The sequence below is a fragment of the Amblyomma mixtum genome, chromosome 4 (genome assembly GCF_055824585.1).
Source record: "Amblyomma mixtum isolate Tamu chromosome 4, ASM5582458v1, whole genome shotgun sequence".
Taxonomy (NCBI): Eukaryota; Metazoa; Arthropoda; class Arachnida; order Ixodida; family Ixodidae; genus Amblyomma; species Amblyomma mixtum.
The window spans coordinates 54539237-54561095 of NC_143015.1; the positions used below are offsets into that span (position 1 = coordinate 54539237).

The following is a 21859-nucleotide window of genomic DNA, read 5'->3' on the forward strand; positions in this document are numbered from 1 at the left end:
CTTTTCTACGAGACACAACTGATAGAATGTGGTCACAAATTAGCCCTCTGAGTTAACAATGATAACCAGGTTAACTGTACACTCTTGGACTTCCAAGAACCTTTAACTCGGTTGCGCACACGTTTTTGGTGGTGAATTTGCCTACATTCAAAATTATACCTTCCCCGTTGACATGGCTCGAAGCGTATCTTTTCAGCAGAAAGCAACGTGTTCTTCTAGAAAGAGTGCGAACATTTCTGTGCCGTCTTTTCTTAACATTTAGCAGTCTTATAGTTAATTGAGTATCTAGTCGGGTGAGATCGTACGCGGACTGTTGCATTTACCGTGCTGTCACCTGTGTGGCACCTGTCAATCAGCTAATCAGCTGCAACGTGGCCTAACGTAAGTCTTAACATGGTGCAATACGTGGTACACGACATTAAATTTTTCATAATTTTTACAAATCTCCAATTTACAAAAAGGCAACCTTTAACTACCCGATAATTTCTACTGACCCAAACATACCATTTGTCAAGAACTACAGTTTGGGTGCAGCCCTCACTAACAATCTTTATTGGAACGATCAGCTTAATAATATTGCTTTTAATGTTAGTCTTCTTCGATATCATTGAAACGAATTTTCCAACAGGTATTGGTAAGAGAAAAAACTCCCCACTAGACAAATGTGTGTCTCATCCTACAATATTTTTGTGAGACTACGAATCCCGACACAGAAGCACTTATTAGCTTGAAGGGATTTAGGAGGGTGCGACACGGTTTGTGCCCTCAAACTATGACTTTGCAACTGATCCTCTCAGATGTGGGAAAGTGTATGGTGGCCTGTCTTACAAAGAGATGTAAGTATCTATGGCTGGAGCTGTTTCACAATGTTATAGACACGAGATGTTCTACAAAAGATACATATACGAAAGATCGCCAGCTCTATACCATCTTGTTTCAAGCATTCTGTCAAAGGTTGAGGATATATTTAAAAAATTCTACTTTTTTTTTCTAAAACAGTGCTTGATTAGAAAAAACTGCAGGAGAGAAGTCAGCCCCGCCATCTTTTCAAAAGAGTATGCCTTAAATTTTCTTGCGATAACTGCTTTTCTGCGCATTCATCCTGTTGCGAAATTTCTGAGCCCTAACTCTACAAATACAATTGAAAGTATTACAATGGAAGGCATTAGTTATAGCGGACTCGCACTCGCAAACAAGTTTAATAGCTATTTCAGTGGACTTGTTGATAGTGAACACAATAATATGGCATTGGATTACATTACGAATCATACAAGTAACAGTATATTTATAACATGTTGTGACGAAAATGAGGTGCTTAATATATATAAAGGCATGAACAATACAAACAGTGAAGATGCTTTTGGACTGAAAATGAAACCTGTTATGTACGTCTTGGACATTATCTGCCCAATTTTAACTTATATTTATAACTTGTCTTTGACTACCGGCATTTTCCCCTCGGACATGAAAATAGCAAAAGTAGTTGTTCTTTATAAAGGTGGTTCGAAAAACGATCTTGGTAATTATAGACCAGTGTCTATATTGCCTATTTTTTCTAAGGGCTTGGAAAAAACAATACATTTACGACTTTCCAATTTTCTTGAAAAATACAACGTGATAACTCCAAGACAGTTTGGATTTAGACCTAAGTCCTCTACTGAAATGGCTCTCCTGAAGCAAAAAAAAATAATCTTAAATAACACTGAATGTAAACAAATAACCCTTGGAATATACATAGACTTCTCCAAAGCCTTCGATAGGATTCATCACGAAACTCTTCTTCTTAAACTTTCTGCATACGGTGTCCGGAACAAGGCACTATCTCTTATCACCAGCTATTTAACTGACCGATATCAGTACGTTTCTATAGATAATCATCGCTCTACTTATAATAAAATAAAGCATGGTGTACCTCAAGGAAGTATCCTTGGTCCCTTATTATTTAATGTATATATTAATGACTTAGTACAGATCGACCCCGAAACAGAATACGTAATTTACGCTGACGACACTACTTTATTTCTGTCTGGCACCAACGCGAATGATATAGTAGAAAAGGCTAACAGCGTGTTGGACAAACTTAACTCATGGTCTGAAAAAAATTCCCTACTAATAAACACACGGAAAACAAAGGCGATATTTTTTAGAGCTAAAAATGTCAAATGGGCTGTACATACAGATTTAGTATTGGGTGGTAATATGATAGAAATAACTAATGTTGTAAAAACACTTGGCGTTCACTTCAATGAATTTATGCTATGGGACTACCACATCGAGCAAATGGAGAGTAAGCTAGCTCGCGTTGTCGGCATACTCAGAAGGTTAAAGTGCATGATACCTACTAGGACAAAACTTGTTATATACCATGCCCTCTTTGATTCTCATGTTAAATATTGCCACTTGGTCTGGGGTACAACGACGCAAACTAATATTCAGAAGGTTTTGACATTACAAAAAAATGCAGTCAGAGCAATTGCCGGTGCCACATACTTAGCACATCCCGTACGGAAATGTCATATCTGGTTCGATATGAAAAAATCCAGATATGAACAAATAGGGAATTGGGCATATAAGGTCTTATATGAATATACGGGCGTATATAGCCTGATATGCCCAATTCCCTATATACCATTATGTGAATGGAACTCATATATGTGCATATGGTCGTATACGTCCTGATATGCCCAATTCCCTATATATCCATATCATGACTGAACTCATATATGACAATATATGAATATATCTGGCATATATGGTCTGATATGCCCAATTCCCTATATAATCATATCATGATTGAACTCATATAAGGATATATCTGGCATATATGGCCTTATATGCCCAATTCCCTATATATCCATATCATGATTGAACTCATATATGGATATATCTGGCATATATGGCCTAATATGCTCCATTCCCTATATATCCATATCATGATTGAACTCATATATGGATATATCTGGCATATATAGCCTGATATGCCCAATTCCCTATATATTCATATATGGATTGAACTTATATATGGAAATATATGTATATATGGTCCTTATATAGCCAGATATGTCCTATCCTTATATGACCATATCTGATGGAGCCCATATATGGGATTTCTATATATGGTCTTTATATACCCAGATACGGCCAAATCCGTATATAGCCATATCTGCGAACAGTCATATATGGATGAATATACTTATATGGGCCATATATGGCCAAATATAGATAAATCTGTAATGTCCATATTTGGCTGGAGCTTATATATGGAGCTAGTTCTATATACGAACATATACTGACAGATGTGCACATAACCTTATATACTTTTGGTTAAATGTTGAGAGGAAATTTCCCCTAAGGCGGAGCAGACTTCCATTAAGGTATTAATTACTTATTCGCATCCATCCAAGCACAGTCATACACCATGTCCCCAGACCAGGACGAATCTTTTTAAGAAAGAGCAAAAGTTTCTGTGGAAGCTGTGTCAGGTCCCTTTGTAGCCGTGTGACTGCTTGGCGGAATGAAAATGAGTGATTACTCCCTTATTAAAACCTTATAAGCTTTCATACGGAAATATATAATAAATGACAGCCTATGTATATGTGCCCTCATACGGCGAGATCTACCGAAGGAGACGGTACAAAAAAAAATTTGAAGAAATCCAACGATTTGCGGCGCGCTTCATCTGCAATATCTGCAAGCACCTAGGCTCCCCTTCTCCAATGTTGCAGGCTGCTACTATCACATTAGCCAATAAAGAGTGAACCTGGGGCGTGGCGTCTCCAAACAGTGATGGAGGGCGGCCAAACAAAAGATGTAATGAAATTAGTTACAACCATTGCAGAATGCTGTCATACATATGCCGTTTTCGCCACATGCAGACGTGAGCGACTGTGCAGTACGTCCTTACCGCTACTACTTCAGATATGTAATACAGCTTAAATTTTTGACGTAGATTTTTATTTTAAAACTTTGAGAGATATGTTGGTGCTGTGTAGGGGGGTTATACGGGATGGTTAACATTATGTAAGCGATAAACTTGATTTAATAGACAATTAATTAACTAACATTAGCTAATGAACATTTTATTTTGATTCTAAGGGGCGATATTATGTTGCGAAATTAAAGGCCGTCATCGTAAAAGGTGAGCCCAGTTTCTAACTTTTTTTTTTAATTGGTATAGGAGTTTGAAATATCGAGCGCCAGATTTTGCGCATTTCAAAGCTCGCTGAGTTGGTTTACCCGCATTGAAAATGCATAAAACTGTCGGTCACTTTTTTTATGCATCAAACACGGACACCGTTTGTGTATTTTATGATGTAGAAAAAGTTTCTTTGAATTCGGCGATGATACGACGCGCATCGACGCGTTTATGAATATGCGAAGCGGACAAGGCAATTCACTGAGCTTGCAAGTGTGTATGTTCAGTATTTCGAACCACATTAACGATTACGAAAATTTAAAAGCTAAGGTTATCTTTCTTTACTGACGGCCTTCATTTTCGCGATACAGACTTACGTCCCAAAATCAAAATTATGAAAGCTGATTAGTTAAATACAATTAATCATTTTTCAGATTATTGAGCTCTATTACGTACATAATGCCCGTCTTGCTGTACGGTCCACCTTCACTGACCAAACCAACATATCTCTCGCAATTTGTAAAATAAAAATCTGTAAACGTTAAAAAATGTCATCCAATACATCTCTAAGCGCTGCTTTAAATTGAAAAACCACTCGGTTTTATACTGCTCTAAAGCTCCTGATAATCATATAGCATAGGTAACACAAGTAACACAAATACCACACAGAAATTGCGCAGGAAATTTTATTGGGGTACATTTAATGCTCTTGTGGTTCTATAGTTCTGTATGCTTCTTATCGTCGATGCTTTTCTTTCTCGCTCCTTATTTCGCTGAGTTTAGTGCCCACGGCCAGCAACAGCAGCTTTCCGGAGAGCTCCCGCCCCTTCTTGGTCGGCAGGGCCGTTGTGTAGGCTGCGTGGGAGATAATTTAGAGCGATCATGATATAAATCTGCGCAGAATTATGCACTGAATCTGAGACAGCCTACCGTAAAATCCATTGTGGGCTATTAAAGGTGCCCTGCGACGTACATAAAGCATGGGTTCTTTAATCTTTGTATGCAGAGTAAGGGACATTGTGAGTCCCGAACGCGCAATGAGATCACCGAAATCATAATATTTGATATTTTAATCTTCGCTAGAAATGCTTGTTTCGAGCCGATGGCGTCGCAACGCGGCGGCCATTTGCGGCAGCGGAAATGAGGTGGCATCTAGATAGGGTGCTGCCTTTCTCACTGGTTGGGCGTCCAGTTTGCATATTGTTCCTTCATACTTGCGAAATGGATCCAAAATATTATGTCTCTGAGTACTGCAAGCTTTTTCGCATGCCACAAAAACTGGAAAGAAGCAGGGAAAGCGAACGAAAACTAACAAGAATACAGCTAGGGGCGACACTTTCGATTCCGCTTCAAACCTTCCTGGCGGCCAGCGCTGTTCAAAAAACGTTGGCTCAGACCAGAAAGCGCGCGCGTCGAGACCGGCCGTGACCATACCAAGACGGCAGCGAAAAAAAGCCAGTCGACACACCTTGCCCAAAATGTGGAGAAAGGCCGGACAGGAGACGGGAGTCGAGTTTGGGCGGGAGGGGGGCTACCGCTGACAGCCTTAAGGCCGTTGTACGATCGTTTTTGGGCGGATCCGCCAGCGAGCGAACCGCTCGCTTTCGGCCTTCGCTCGTGCGTGGGGCGGAATGGGTGTTGTACGATCATTTTGGAGCTGGCGGACGAGGCGGATGGTTTAAAGCGTTCCGATTGGCGCGCCCGGGATTGCCGTCTGTCCAATAGCATGCTCCTGTTGGCAACCTAGACGGCGCGAAAACGTGGTCTTTTTTTGCTCCTCGGCGACCGGCACCTAGGCTGAACTTCGGCATAGCCATGGCGTGCCGAAGTTCAGCCGGCAACAGGGCGAAGAACTTTGCACACGCAAAGGTGACGCCACGCGGCGAACCACGGAGATGCGAACCGGTTTCAAAGTGAATCGTCTTGTGGGTTGATGCCTTGATTCCCCGCTGTGCCCGCGCATTGAGCCGCTGCGAAAGAGCTTCCGTACTACTGGGGCACGTGATGGAGGGCGAAGAAACGGGCGCATGTACAGTATGGTAGCACTCGAAATTAAGGCAGGCTGTGACCTGTACATATCCGCGTGAGCGAATTCGGAAGCACATATTTGCGGAATCTGTAACGCGTACCAATCCCACGGATGCCGGGATGGATGCGCGCAATGTCAAGACCGCATACTAGGGGCATTTAAAATGAAGGATGTCAAATTTTCAGAAAGGAATGCTCCGACGGTCATACAATGACAAAGGATAACAATTTAACTGACAAAAGAGATTATGAAGTCTGCATTTATTGGGAGAAGCCCAAAAAACAACTAAGACAGGCGGAAAATGACATTATGGAGGAACATATGTACCAGTGAACAGCCTCAAGAGGGAACAGTGATTGATGGATGAACTGAGGGGGCTAATTAGAAGCACTGTCCCCATAATGGGACAGAGGTGTGAAAAGGCCCAGGGAAAGTACCTGAAGGCATTCCTGAGGTTATAATTGAAAAGCAGGATTAATGATAGCCATCATGGGTGAACTGACACTTACTGGGAATTCTTGTATGCAGTGCTGTACAGTTGGATACTAATTACCGCACATGCATTTGAGCATTGATCTTGCATAGTGATGGAAATGGGGCAATAGCTGCTGGGTGGTAACTGGCAAAGGCCAGCATTCTGAAGTAAGAAACAGTACGTGCAGCATGCACTCCATACATGCGCATACACAGTGGTTCCTGCACTCTGTCGTTTGTTGCCACAAATTGTTGCATAGGGTTCTCTGTGCTGCTGAATGATAGCAGTGATGTCGGGTGAATATGACTGTTATTATTTTCAACTGGTAACCGTCTGTGCAATCAAACACATGCTTTTAGTGAGTTTCCATTGTTTGCAGAAGCAAACCGACATCCTGAGTGGAGTACCTTAACACAGACGTATACCTACCTACAACATAACTGCAAGTAAAAAAATAATGGTGCATTTCATGACAATGGTTTGCTGGATTTGAGGATGGTGACCTTGTGGAACCCACATCAAACATCTGAGCAAGATGAAATTGCTGTGACTGAAATTTTATGATTCTGGTTCACATACCGCGTACCTCATGTATAGTAGGATAAAACTTAAAAGAAACAGCAGTTGTTAGCACTCGGTCATGGCCCGAGGCATCCTGTATTACTCCACTAACCAATAACAGTAAACAAAATTAGTTGTTCGATGCTTGACTTTATTAATCTATCCAGGTATCAGAATTCTAGAAGTTATCATTTTTTCTTGTAATAAGCTTCTTATGGTAGTATACAATAAAAGTTTTAACAGCGGACTACTTTTCTTGGCGCAGAAGAATTCTGTGCGGCGGTCCAGATGGCAGAGCTTCACTGCAGACTTAAATTGAATCTGACTATAGTGTTCGGTGATAACATGTTCTGACAGCCAAAAACCAAAACTGAACATTGGTTGTTGACTGAGCTTAGATGCCAATTCAATGCAAACAAAAATATTTGTTGTAGGAATAGATACGCATAGTTAACATGAAACAAAAAGAGACAACCCGCAACAAACACCTCACAGATACTGCCAACTGTCCAAAGCGATATCACGAACAGTGTATGTTGGACTGTCCTACACAAGAGGTGACGTAGAGCAGATGCCTCTGTGTGCTCTTAGATAAAAGGGAATAGTACCGAGGCTTAGTCCATGCTACTGCTTCTGACGTCAAGGTGACCTTGACAAGATTGGTTGTTGCATCTGTAAAGAGGGCATCTGCTGCTGCTGATGTGGACTGCTTGTTCACAGCCTTTAACAATGCTCTGTCATAGCACGTTAAAGAACCCCAGGTGGTCGAAATTTCCGGAGCCCTCCACTACGGCGTCTCTCATAGCCTTAGTCGCTTTGGGACGTTAAACCCCATAAACCAAACCAAACCAGATCATTTTTGCCCAGCTTGGTTCTTCAGCTGTGGGAAATCCAGCATCACCTGTATATCATTCTTCTTGTGTCCCTGTTCACTCCCGCCGCACTTCAACTCTATCCACATCATAGTATGTGTGGTCAAATGACATCAAACACGCCACTGTCTCTCATTAAAGAAAAGGTGTATGTGTGTATTACGCATGCATGAAAAAATCAGCATATTTTAGCATGTTACCATCAGATATGAATGCATCTATACATGAGGAAATTACAATGTTCCCAACCTTTACTAATATGGAAGATCAGTGTTAACTGCAGGTGTTTACAATATCACAGAAAAATGACGACGCAATAATACTGATTTCTTTTCTGATTTTTTTTCGTCATGTTTTTCACACCATTACGAAAATCGAAATAGAAATACCGCTCAGTGGCTTCAAAGCGGATATGGTGCGCATCACTGTACTGAAGTGCACGATTTTGTTCTGCAGTGACAGTGGGCAGGCCGCTTCCTTTTACCAGTGCTTCCTGAGGTGACATTGCAGTGAACATTGTGCAAACCAGTATGCAGCATAGTAAACAAGTGTGGAAAGTTCTGTTGAGAGCCAATCAATGTTGACATGCACAGAAACAAGGTGGCGTATTGTGAGTACGACCACAAAGCATTCATAACTGTCCCATGAATTTAAAACAAAGTGGTTGCTTCATATTTCAGAAAAGTATACATGTGCCATCCTCATTAATCCATACATAATTAGATAAGGGAGTAAGTACACTGGCCTAGAGGTTAAGGAAATGCAAGAACCGATTTGGAAAGTTTACATAGCAAATATTGGCGGAGACTAGGATAGAATGCGTTGTATAGTCAAGGGAACGAGAACTGCTTCATATTTTGCAGTTACCTCAAACAAACACAATCATATCAAGCAGAATGCGAAAAAGTTAATTTTCAGAAATAAGAGCTATGATGTCTCAGGACAGAATGAATTGAAAAATAAGCCATTGAAGTATGTGTGGGCCATAGATGCTTAAGTTCTCCAGTAAAGCTCTACAGCAATCTTGAAGGTACGTCCTTTCTGATCAGTAAAAAATAATATGAGAAATTTTAAGGGCAACTATGATTCCCAAAGCAGCAAGCAAAAGAGAGAATCTGTATTTGTTAATCGATATCCGCACCACTTGTTATATATAGAATGATGTCGTACTAGTTACTAATTACCAATTTCTTAGCAAAATATCCTTATTCCACTGCCAGTCTGGGTTGCAAGGAAACGAATTAACTGAACCATCAGTAGTCATAAGGAAGTTGGAAAAAAACCAAGTTGAAGTCCGGCTGAAGGATGACGAAGAAAAACAGAAAGGCAGTGATGACTTTTGTCTTTTATTGCTATCTCTTTGCTGCAATCTGATGATGAGAGCTTTTAAGCTGAACCAATTGCCCAGTTAATACTATCCTTAGTACATGTGACTATATACAAGTTACATGCATAAGCATACAGATGTAGAATTCTCACTGAGCCACATCATGAAGTCAGTGTGTTGCTCAGCTGAGCAGAACAGACAAACACAAAAAGAAGCCTGGTCAACAACAGGTGGGTGCACTAATGCATGTTTAGCTTTGCAGTGAGCGAATGTAGGTAGCTAGAGCTAGCTTGCGCAAAGTTAGCCCAAATGCTACTATTGTGTAAATCTGCCCCGATAGTTCTCAATGAACACGTTATGCATAAGAGAGCATTGTACTGGTTTGCCGAGGTGACCGAGTGACTGAGCACTATATCAGATCTATTTGTTTTCATATTTATCACACCTCAATGGTCCTAAATGACGTTACTTTAGTAGCGAGCTTTAAAATGGTGTGCCAGGTAGGAGCTCAGTGAGTTCGTAATTTATAGCATGATTTCTGTAGTAACCACTTCGCAGGACAGTAAGATACACAGCCTTGTGGGATGCAAGACCGTTACAGCCTTCTGTGGCACGAACAAAAACGAATCTTGAAATTCAGTGGCATATGAGCTAAACGAGGCACAAGAGTGTTAGTGCACCTAGTGCACGAGAGACTACAAGTTGGGACTGATTAGTTGGGGACGTGTTGGTAAGGAGCAAAAAAAACCTGCATAAGATGAAGACATTCAAATATGCACTTTTGGTGCTGTCACACTGGACCTTCAAAAATGGCCTGAGAAAATAAAACAAGCGGCTCAGGACTGAAGACTGAACTAATTCAAGGATTCTAGTTAAGTTAGATTTGTGCCATGTGCCATTAGAATACCCAAGTTGATGACACACAGGGGAATTGAATGCAAGTAACTTGGAAGACGGTGATACTAACAACACGTCATGGTGTAAATATCCTAGGTTGTGGGTGGGTGTATGAGGATTATAAGGTATTTGAACCAGTATACAGTGAATATACCTTTATCGGAAGGCCTTATAAGTTGGCAAAATGTAATGCTGACAATGTAATGCTGGAAACTTATTAACCCCACTTATTCCAAGCCCTTGTCTCTGCTCGACCATGATGGAACCACTGTACCAGACCAGGACGCTGCCCGAGTTTTGAATTCAACATTCTGCTCTGTGTTTACGCGTGAACCCGATACCACCTTACCAGTTTTTCCGTGTTTTGATCACCCTTTAATGCCTGACTTAATATTTGAACCTCGCGGAATCCTGAAACTAATTGAATCACTCAAACTTACTTCTTCTGCTGGTGTGGATGGAATTAATGCCAAAATATTAGTTAATACCAAGCACATCTCAAGTATCATTTTAGCTCATATCTTCCAACAGTCCCTTTCTTCAAGCACTGTTCCACAGGATTGGAAGGTAGGCAAGGTCATTCCAGTCCCGAAAAAAGGCCCTTCACAGTCACCCAGTAATTATCGTCCTATATCTCTCACTTGCGTTTGTTCTAAACTAATGGAACATGTAATTCACTCGCATGTCGTAAACTTTTTATTATCTAATAATTTCTTTCATCCCAACCAACATGGGTTTCGTAAGGGTCGCTCTTGTGACACTCAGCTAGCTTTATTCATTGATGATCTTAGTTCTAGCCTCGATAATAACATTCCCGTTGATGCCATATTTTTAGACTTTGAAAAGGCTTTTGACAAGGTTCCTCACAAACGGCTCTTTTTAAAACTTTCGTGTCTTAACCTTGATATGCGCATATATGAATGGATATGTGATTTCTTAACTAACCGCCAGCAGTTTGTGTATGCTAACAATACCGCCTCTTCCAGGTCTCCCGTACTTTCAGGTGTGCCTCAGGGTACTGTCCTTGGTCCTCTACTCTTTCTAATATATATAAATGACATTGCTTCAAACATCTCATCTTCCATTCGCCTATTTGCCGACGATTGCATTATTTACCGTCCTATTAACCATCAAGCCGATGCTCATGCCCTCCAAACTGACCTTTCACACATAGAAACTTGGTGCAAAACATGGTTAATGTCCTTGAATGTGAAAAAAACTTCGTTAATTTCTTTTCATCGGCGACGCACTTACCCAACTCCTTGCTACGTACTTTGCGGTTCCGTTATTTCTCCGACATCAACATGTAAGTACCTGGGAATTAACATATCGCATGATCTTTCTTGGTCCACCCATATCACTGCCATTACTAATGAAGCTAATCGTGTCCTGTCTTACTTACGACGTAATTTGTCAGTAGCTTCTTCGTCTATTAAAACTCTCGCCTACATAACGTTGGTTCGTCCCAAGCTGGAATATGCATGCGCAGTTTGGGACCCTCACATTTCTTATCTAACTAAAGCACTTGAATCAGTGCAAAACCGTGCTGCTAGATTCATCCATTCAGACTACTCTTATCATTCTAGTGTGACTGCCATGAAATCAAGAGCTAACCTGCCTGACCTCGAGCTGCGACGCAAAATCTGCCGACTAATCCTTTTCCACAAGTTTTATCATTCATCCCTTGCAGATCTAAAACCAGCTCATCACGTGTCTCCTCGCACCAGTCACAGCAAAGCCGTTTATCCCCCCCGCGCACGCACCACTGCGCACCTTCATTCCTTCTTTTCCCAGACTGCAGTAGACTGGAATGGCCTGCCTGCCGATGCCGCACTCCACACCAGCCCCGTCCATTTTAAAAAAGCCATTGAAAATGTTCTGTCTTAAACCCCATGTCATTCATTTCAGATTCATTTTTTTTTTGTACTGTTTCCCCTCATGTAATACCCCTATTCAGGGGCATTTGAGGTGTACAATAAATAAATAAATAAATAAATAAATAAAAAACAATATTACGGCATTCTTAGTAACATTAGCAAACAGGACAATCCAGGGCATGCTAATTGTTGTTTTGAACTGAAATGCTGGTATTGATTGCAATATGGCACACACCATATGGCTGTCAGTGAAGGCATATGACAAAACACTGAAGGGATGGTAATAATGCAAGTAATGAAAAGCTGAGGCCCAAAGGAGTGCCTTGGCGGACGTCCGAGATTGCAGGAAAAGGCAAGATACATAAGAATTGGCAAGGGAAATTTGCCGAAGGCTGGCTGTTTAAGCTTGGATCCAGTTTAGAGCTATTGGATGCAAGTTAAAGCACGAGAAAACCAGCCTCACATAAATAGGGGAAATGCATGCTTTTTCAAAGCAAAGAACAAAAGCATCATAGGGGGATGTTGCAGTCACGGTGCATGTCGTGAAGAACAAGAAAAAGTTGGCTATTGCAGAAATGTCTTCTAAAAGCTTGCCGATTTGAATCAAACAACTTAATGGGCCAAAACAATCTAGCAGGGTCAAGAGTATGAAATGTGTTTGGTGATTTGCAGCACATGCCAATAACACAAATAGGGCCATAGGTGCTGGGTGATGAAGGATTATAAACAGAGGGGCCAGGCTATAATAAGGCAGGAAGCTATCTGTACAGCATGCACTAGATATGCCTATACAACCTACTTCCTCTCCCGTTGTTGCTTTCTGTAAATTTCACAGAACTTGATCATAGCGTACTGTGGGGTGCACCGGTGGCAAGTTGGCATGTCGAAACTGTGCTAAGGGACGACGACAGAGCAAGAATTGCTACCCTGTGCAGTGATGTTGTTACCATCGTCTTTGTTCCTAGCGTAGCTTTACCAGCTCCACAGGGCTTATTTTGCAGTCTGCAAGTAGTCATGTCTGTAGCAAACAGTCACAGGCAAATGAAGGTGGTAGCAGACAGACATATGCAAGTGCATCGACGAGATCTTCTCAAAGCTTTGAGAATGGCTTGTTAAACAAAGTGCTGCGGCTGACCCAGGAAGCACCGCTGAACAACCACTTAACACCAATAAGGCCGATTTCGCAAGCAGCTCTGCAACAATAGCATTGCGAACACATCCAGTTTCGTACCACTGATCCCCGGATCGAAAAGGACCATGAGCAAAATCAACAACAGACACTGTCATTGCCTATGAGGTGCTTCAAGACCACTGTATTTTTCTGATTGCAGTGGAAACCAACATCCCACTTGAACTGAATACTGCCAAGTATTTGTCAATATTGACTTAACACTGCTATGCAAAAAGAGAAAAAAAGCAATGGCAAAGGTTTTCTCACTATTTTTTCTTTTTCATCAAGACTCGTTATGCTCAACTTGCTCTGTGGTCAGTTTTGATTGCATAAGCTGCTGCCACACTTTTTTTTTTTTCTGCGCTACATCAATTGAAATGCTCATGAAAAACAGACTTATGAGTTGGCACATATTAGAGATTTGTACACTGTCAATCAGTCGCGATTCAAAAGCGGCAATGATTCTTGTTTCCATGTTGTTACAACCTAAACCGAAATGGCTAGCGGAAGTGTTCAGTCACCCATTCATCACGCCGATATGTTTATTGCAGGCAAATGTGCGCACAGCCGGCAGGAAATAAAAAGAAATGACGCTCCCGAAGATACATTTGCACTGCACCGATGTTTTAACACAGGTTGCACAGTTTCTCCGGCGAGTCGTAACCCGAGCACCCAGCATCACAAAACGTACTGAATGGAGCACCAAAGCGCAGAGGATGGCGACATCGCTGTTGTCGCCGCAAAACAGTCCTACGGCCGTGCAGCCAAGCTCGCGTCGCGTCACGTCGCACACACGGCAATTCTCAAGCACAGTGCCAACACGAATCGCGAACAAAATGGTAACGAATGCGTAGCCAGCAACAACGTCGTGTGCACGCTTCGGTCGCGATCACTGCAACCATCGCAACGAATGCGACTAGCTGCACAACGCCACGTTCATTTCAGCATTCGGAAAGCACGGCGTGCGTAGTGAGCTCTCGAAGATGCACATTTCACTGCCTTGACGTAAAAGCACTCGCTTCGATCGCAATCACTTTCACTACGCGGACACTAGTCACTGTGCTAGGCAGCTCATGCACGCACAGAAGTTCACCGTGAGCAGCTTTTGCTCGCCGCTGTGCGTGATGATCCTCGCAGGAATTAGGAACGCTTGCAGCAACCACAAACAGCTCCATATAAACACTTCGTGACACCGCCAACGCGTAGGTCTTGCGTCTGTTTGAAGAGGCGCTCTGTCAACTACATCAGCGTCGATTTCAACTCGGGAAACTGTCGCTGCTCGCCGCTGCTGCACGCGGAGAAGTATGCCTCGCGGCATAGGTGCCATCTCTACAGCCACGACCTATGCCTCGCTCCCCAGTTCAGTCGACGGACGGCCATCTTGCCCCGGCAGGAGCGGATGCCTACGTCACGTAAAAAGCAGCCAATCGCTGCAATTCGGTCGCCGGGCGGTTCGCTCGTCCGCCCCAAAGTTGAAATTCACCAACTTTCCTTTCGCCTGCCGAACGGGGCGAATGCCTATTGTCTGGTCGTTCGGTCCGCCAGTCCGCCTGCCTGGCGGATCCGCTCAAAAGCGATCGTACAACGGCCTTTACAGTCCGACTAAAAAAGTAAATTCGGGGAGCTTCCTTTGTCGTTAGTCGCCCCTGCCCTTACTACAGCGTCGCGTACACGGGGGGAAGACGCCGTCAAAATGCGCGGCTGTCTACAGCCCCGACAAAGCAACAACTGCATGCACGCTTCCGCTGCGTGGGCGCTAGGCGCGGTTCTGATTTGTAGCGCCCAATGTCGGTACTGGGTGAGTGAAATGGGAGAGTGAAATGCGTTTTCGTCTGAGGTTTTCATTTCGAATTTTCACAGTGGAATAACTTTCGCTTGCATGCCCCGATTTCAATAATTCGTTTTGCTCTGGTCTCTGGAACGCATGATGAATCTATTTAATAATATCAACTGGTACAGAGCAAATCATCGCGATGCCCCTTTTTCGGGCTTTACCATTAAAGTTTCCTGGCACAACCGCGAACAGAAACAGGTATACGCCAATTGTTTCTGAAACACGTTCGTTCGCACTAACCACCCGAAATAAAACGCGTACCAGCTCTTCATTCCACTGCTCCTGCTTAGCTGTAGAGCGCAAGCCTTGTGACAAATGTAATGGGCCACTGTAACCTAATTGGATACGCAGAACGCAGCAATGCTGATCACGTGTTAAAATAGAATTAGCACTATTACTTACGACAATTAAAAGGGTTCAGTTCCTGACACGTGCATATGAGAGAATCCATTACAGCTTGCTCTCTACGTCTCGTTACTTAGAATATACATCCCTAACTAGCCCCGCAATGTGCTTAGTGAGGTTAGTCTATGTTTTTTGCGTTACACAATTCATGTCATGCACTTGAACTACCGCTGGCAGGAACGCAACTCGGTGGCGGTAAATATTTCGCTACTGAAAAATGAGACATTACTCTCCGACTGCACATAGCCCAGCTTACAAATAAATCATGCATTATGATACCATTTAGCTTAATTTATAGCCCTATCATCGAAAACTGCCGACAGCATTGGCAAAGGTAAACAACAAAGCAATACGGGAAAAACAGTAAATGGTTGTTCACGCTTACCTGAAATATTGATGATTGCAGGTTCACAGAAACCTTGGTATTTCCCGCTCACTTGCACCCTGGATCCTTCCGATGGCTCATCATCCCATGCATGCTTGGCGCAGGTCATTTTAACGCCGTCAAAAGTGTCTTCTTCCTCAAAACGCACAAGTGTGGCGCTGTACCATGATTTCAAAGGGAAAACAAGTGGATGCAACAACGGGTATAACCGGAAATTGCTCGCCCGGCAGGAAAGTGCGTAGCACACTGCAGATTCCGGCTTCTAGCTCTGTGCAACAGACGACAGCCAAGGGTGGCGCCACCAATGCCTTCCTTAGCAGATATCTGTGCATATCTGTGCATGTCAGACATCGGCACCTGCGCACGGGCGCTCACGCGCGCGTCAGAAGCGGGGTCCGGTTTACAACAATGGGAGGACCGCGGGGGCTCTCGGGGACTCTTTTTCTTCATGGCTTGAAGCTCTTTCAGCCTCCCCTAAATTTTCTTGGAATCCTTGCAGATCCCCAACCATCTCTTGTTCACGGCTTGACATTTTTTTCAGTCGGCTCCCGAGGGGGAGCGAGCCAGCACCAGGAGCATGGAGGTTCATGCCACTTTTCGACGCCCGTCGCGGCACGTGCTGGGCGCGCAGGCGCTTCGCGTGTATGCCTTAGAAGTGTACATCGAGATGGGGCTTTATATCGCCTGTATCTTTATCAAAATAAATATAACTAACGATACCCCTGCTGCGTCGTTGCTTGAAATCCCGTCGAACCGATCGCCACTCGAGTCGACGGAGCTTTGCGGAAATTGAGAAAAAGATATCTTAGCGGAAAGTTGAGCACTCTTCGGCGTCCGGCCGACATTCGACGGTTTCAAATGCTTACGAAATGCGAACAGAGACCGCCCCTGTGATTGGCGGTGGCCGTTATCTTGCCTCAGAGCCGCGTCCCGCAACTGCTTCGGCCCTCTTGATTTCGACATCTGCTGCTCACTTGTTTCTTCTCCTCTTTGTTTAGCACACTGCTTGCGTTGTCGCTAATTTAGTGCTTCAAGTTAATGACTCGTCATTCAGCATTTACAGCGTGCGCGTGAAATTTCAGCGGTAATACACCAAATGTCGACTGCACTGCAGTACCACCGTTGTCTGCATACCTGTGATCGTTTGTATGGCATAAAACGCAAGCTATGTTAAATATTCCCTTTCTGATGCGCGGATTGTAACTGTACTTGTTTACAGAGCATGATCACTGCAAAAAGACCGGATGTTTGCGACGAAACACTTGATAGCCGGAGAACTGGCGCTTTCCGGTCGTGGTAGATCCGCTTTCTTCCATACCACAAATATTCGGTGCTGAACTGCTTTATCCAGAAGCATGTTCGACGATTAATCCCATCGACGAAAATGATCTCATTTGTTATCCACGAGCGGCGCCAGTGGTCGACTGTTGACGGCTCCCTAAAGCAATGCTCGGCATGCCGGGTGACACCGGTGCTTCCCGCTCGTTCTATTCGTCCTGCGATATCAGCAATCCTCCGCTAAGGGTTGCAGTTTCCAAAACTTCACTTATGACCATTTGCATTCGCCAAACTTGTGTATTCGCTCTCCACAAAAGCCGAGACCACATACGCGAACAATGCCGACTAGCGCTTATTCGTCGAAAGCAAGGGTCTCATCGAAGCGGCTAATGACGGCGCTGGAGAGCTCGGAAAGCGCCGTGATATGGTCTGGTTGCGTGCACTATGGAGTTCAATTCTAGAGACAAAAGCTATCTTTCTCTGATTTAGTATTTTTTGCAGTAATATGGGGAGTCATCATACTAAGAAGCAAACAGAAGGATCGTGAGCGTCAGGTTCATTATAAGGTTCAGGCTGTACAATCCAGCCGGAATGAAACGCGAACACGCATATCGCCTTCTTTTTCTACATTGCAGAGAGGTGTTCACTTGCAGCCAGTTTAAAAATATGTACTTCGGTAGACCCTTCACCCAGACACAGGAATCAGGCTAGTTCTGCACTACAGTTGAAAGTAGACAGGCAAAATATTTTGTTTTTTTCACATGCGCTGTTCGCTTGCCATGCTGTAGACGGAACAAAATGGGCTATTAACATGTGACCAGTAATAATATACATTGCATTTTTTTTTCTGTGATGGTGTTTCGAATGGGGTTTTAATAGCCGGCTGGGATGTCGATGTTAAGTATAGGCACCATGCGCTGCAGTTTGGCGAGCACGAGTGACGTCATCTGGGTAACAGGGAAGGGGGGGGGGAGGTGGACGTTGCTCTCTCGTTCAGTTTGCAGTCAGCTAGGAGAGCGCCCAGATATTCCCTCCCAAACCGTAAACAAATTTCGCTAATGATGGGAGGCTCGACCTACTGCTGTGTTTATATATCAAAATTAAAATTTCATCTCTTTTCATGGAGACCATGCATGCTTGCGCATGCATATGAGGGTCCACTGGAACGGAGTCTATTTTGGAGCTAAATTCATGAGTGCAAACTGGGAGCGGATTTACATAATCTGGGGTGTTTTCAAGGTGCCATCACTGGTAGGAGTCCTAGGAGTTGTTTTGTTTCTTTGTGTAAAGAGAGGGAATGCGCTGAATAATAGGCAGTGGTTTTTGGGGGCGTTCTTGGAGAGGACATCTTTAGTTTCAGACTACGGTTTTTTATACATCTGTGTGGTTCAGCGGGTTAGGGCAGTTTTTTTTACATGCGTGCGTGCGCGTTGTGGGTACGATGTAGTTTTTCTGAGCGTGCTTATGCAGTTTTTCACGATGTTTCGCTTATAAGTTTTTCTGTATGGGTTTGTATCACGTTGCATAGAGCGGATTTAAAATTTTTATATTGATACCGGTGAATTCCCGCCATCTAAAATCCTTTTCTGGATCAATAGATAAAAACTAGAAAATACATTACATTTTGTAACGTAATTTATTGAATTTTACATCGCTAAACCCTTCCTGAAGTTTACCATCACACTGCGATACATCACGGCCAAATTCCTTTGCTGTCCCTAATTAAATTAATGCCCTGAGGAAATACCTAACACAAAAGTCCTGTAACATACTCAGCAAGAAATGCTTAGTTTTTTTGTTTACTTACACCAATGCTTCTCTGAGCGGAATACATGTACATAAAACAAAGCAGTGTTCATCCTGAAGACATCTAGTATATAGCACTACCATTGTCTGTGTGTAGTAACGATGCGTTTTTCGCAATTCCAGCCGACCATGTTATGTATGTGGATGTTAGGTATGCGGCTGATTTCATTATTTGAGTGAATTAGACACCTGTCCTTCAATCTGCAAGGGCACTTAAAGGAGTGTGGACACCTAACTTTTGGGTGCGTGTTTTCTTCTTTGTAATGATGCGTGAGGCATTATTATACATGGAGTACCACGTGGTGTTCCTACAACTGCTAAATAATTTATTACCGATTTTTTCTCTTGCTGTTTAAAGTTCAATAACTCAACTATGAGTGGGACGTCAGTGAGTGAGGCATGAAAAACTGCGATATAATCGCTGCGTCCTCGTTTTAATTCACTACAATGCTGAAACCAGTCAGCCAGCTTCACTATCCGGACTTGTAACTAATGTAAAACAGCGATTATATTGCACTTTTTTCATGCCTGCTTGTCATTTCCATTTTCGAAATTCTGTGTGGGCACGTCGCCGGCGGAGCGCATGGAGTCAGCAACGCCTCGACTGGTACCCGTGCTGCTCGCGCTGCTGACACTCTCTTTCATTGTGAGCACGTGCCGTCCTGCTCGTGGGTGCACAAAAGAGGGGTTGCCGCTCGTTGTGAGTCATGACTGGAATGCCGCGACGTTGAGGGAGTGAAGAAACGTATTGTTGTGTCGGGTGCTGCCACAATAGTTCTCACAACATCAACGGTCAAGAGCAGCCCATGGAACTCTATAGATTTCCTGGACATATGTCCCAAATTCCTGAAAAAAAAATTCAATACTCGAAATTTGTAATCTACTGCCGAGGAAATTTTGGAGGTAATGGTGAATCTTTTCGATGTGTAGCAAAATCTTGCAGAACTTTTCCATCGCTCGCATCGAGCGATAACAAAAACCTTAATAGCAAGACAGAAAAAAACAAAAACAATGCAAGCATGTCGACGGGAGGTTGGTATAGTGAAATCTTCCAGTGTATAAAAAAAATGCGTTCATACACTTTTTCCCATTCAAAAATGGTTTTCCTTGGAATTGTTGTCTGTGAAATGATTGAGAACGAGACGGCAAGCCTGGATAACTTCTGTGCGCAAGCTGAAGTAGGCGGTTTTCTCTTGCTAAATTGGTTTGGTATGTTGCGCGTGTGTATTATTTCTGACGAATTTTCATTGTAATTCACTAAGCATGCAGTGTTTAGTCGTACAGCTCGCGCTAAGGAAACAATTTTTTTTTTTGCCAGTAAAGCCCTCCGCCGGTCAGGTAACTCAAACAAATATTTTGGAGGCTGACATCAACAGCTGCGTTAGGCAGACGCGTGTGAGGCAAGGTCAGTGATCGCCTCATTGTTCCTTTGTGTGACGCCCGGCTCAATTTCCGAAGTTATTTTGCTAGATGTAAAAAATGTCTCAAAGTAAAAGTAGTAAAGATATTAGCTTGCACATGAGCGAGCGTTTGAATATGAGAGATGGCTCTGCAAATAAATTCTTTTGGGAATGCACGTGCGCTGCAATCGGCATTACATTAAATGTAACAACCACTGCGTAGTGATTGACCAAACTTGAGCATTTTTTCTGTTAGCCGTCAGCCAGCATCTGGTAAACGCATTTCGCGCGTGTTTTGTTTTTCTTTTCAGCCTCGCCTATCTTTATTTTACGTCCAAATAAACACATACTCGTTATTATTCAGCGAAAAACGTAATGAAATTCGAACTATTTGGCAAAGAAAGTTGCGTACATCGAACTGCTCAGCTACCCAACAAAATTAAGTATTTTGGGAAAATTTCCCTGCCATAAAAAAAAGGTATTAAGCTCGAATTCCGCGTCATAAATAAACTTGCCATTTTCTTGCGACACATTTCGCCGCAACGGTAACGGCGGTTTCGTCAACAATCTGCTCCACGAAGTGGACCTGATGCACTGTCAGTTCTATTTTTTTTTTCAAGTCGGCGCAGAAAAAAAAATCGCTGACCACTCTTTCTTGAAACCTACACCTGAGAGGGTACTGTCGCGATAGAAGGAAATGCGAACAGCGCGGCGCCTAATTCGAACATAAGTACGCTACAGACATGAATTCCAGTTTCGCAGTGCGTAGGCAACATGCTGTTCACATTATTTTCTATCGCCCTTGTACATTTTCCTAGTCCTCTTAATTTCGTCTGCGTTCTAGCACGAAGGAAAAAGCAAGCGTCAGCGCAAACAGATTTCCAGGCAGTCCAACACGTGTAAAGCATGTGCGGAACTGGTCTTTTTTCAATAGAAAGGGCTCAATGGGAGGGGTGACAGGTCTGCCCGGTCAATTGTGGGGAGTCGCGGGAGACGCTGCTTTTCACTCGCGCTTGTAGCGCCCTTCTGCCAAGCTCTGGTTCCCTCGGCGTGCCTTCCGGAGCGAAAGAAAGAGAGAAAGTGACACGGAGCTGGACTAGCCACCCGCCAGCTATCTTCTAAGCCCGACCCACATGGAGCGGTTTTCTCGCGGAAAACCTGCGTACGGCCGCCCGGCGGCGGCCGCTTGGCCGCCGGCGGCCGTTCGCCGCCGACCAAGCAGTGCTAGATACGTTCGCCCGGCGGTCAGCCGCTCACCGGAAGCGGCGAATGCGAGCTGTCAGCGCGGACCAATGAGGGCGCTCTCTTCCCGCATCTAGCTTCCGCCGGCGACAAACATTGCCTTTCGAAGCCGGACCCCTCGCTTTGGACTGAATTCTCGTTGTTGCTGCCTTTTTCACTGCGTTC

At 43.5% G+C, this 21859-nt stretch overlaps 1 protein-coding gene and 1 long non-coding RNA gene across 3 annotated transcripts in view; both read right to left on the reverse strand.

The window, feature by feature from the left end:
- The window catches only part of LOC149346515 (uncharacterized), a 45106-nt gene that overhangs the window by 939 nt on the left and 22308 nt on the right, over window positions 1–21859 (reverse strand). The window lies entirely within an intron of this gene.
- On the reverse strand, window positions 4806–16222 carry LOC149346516 (uncharacterized). Its single transcript, XR_016292089.1, has 2 exons — window positions 15969–16222; window positions 4806–4990 (listed from the first exon to the last, which is right to left on the reverse strand). It is a non-coding gene; the product is annotated as an uncharacterized LOC149346516 (long non-coding RNA).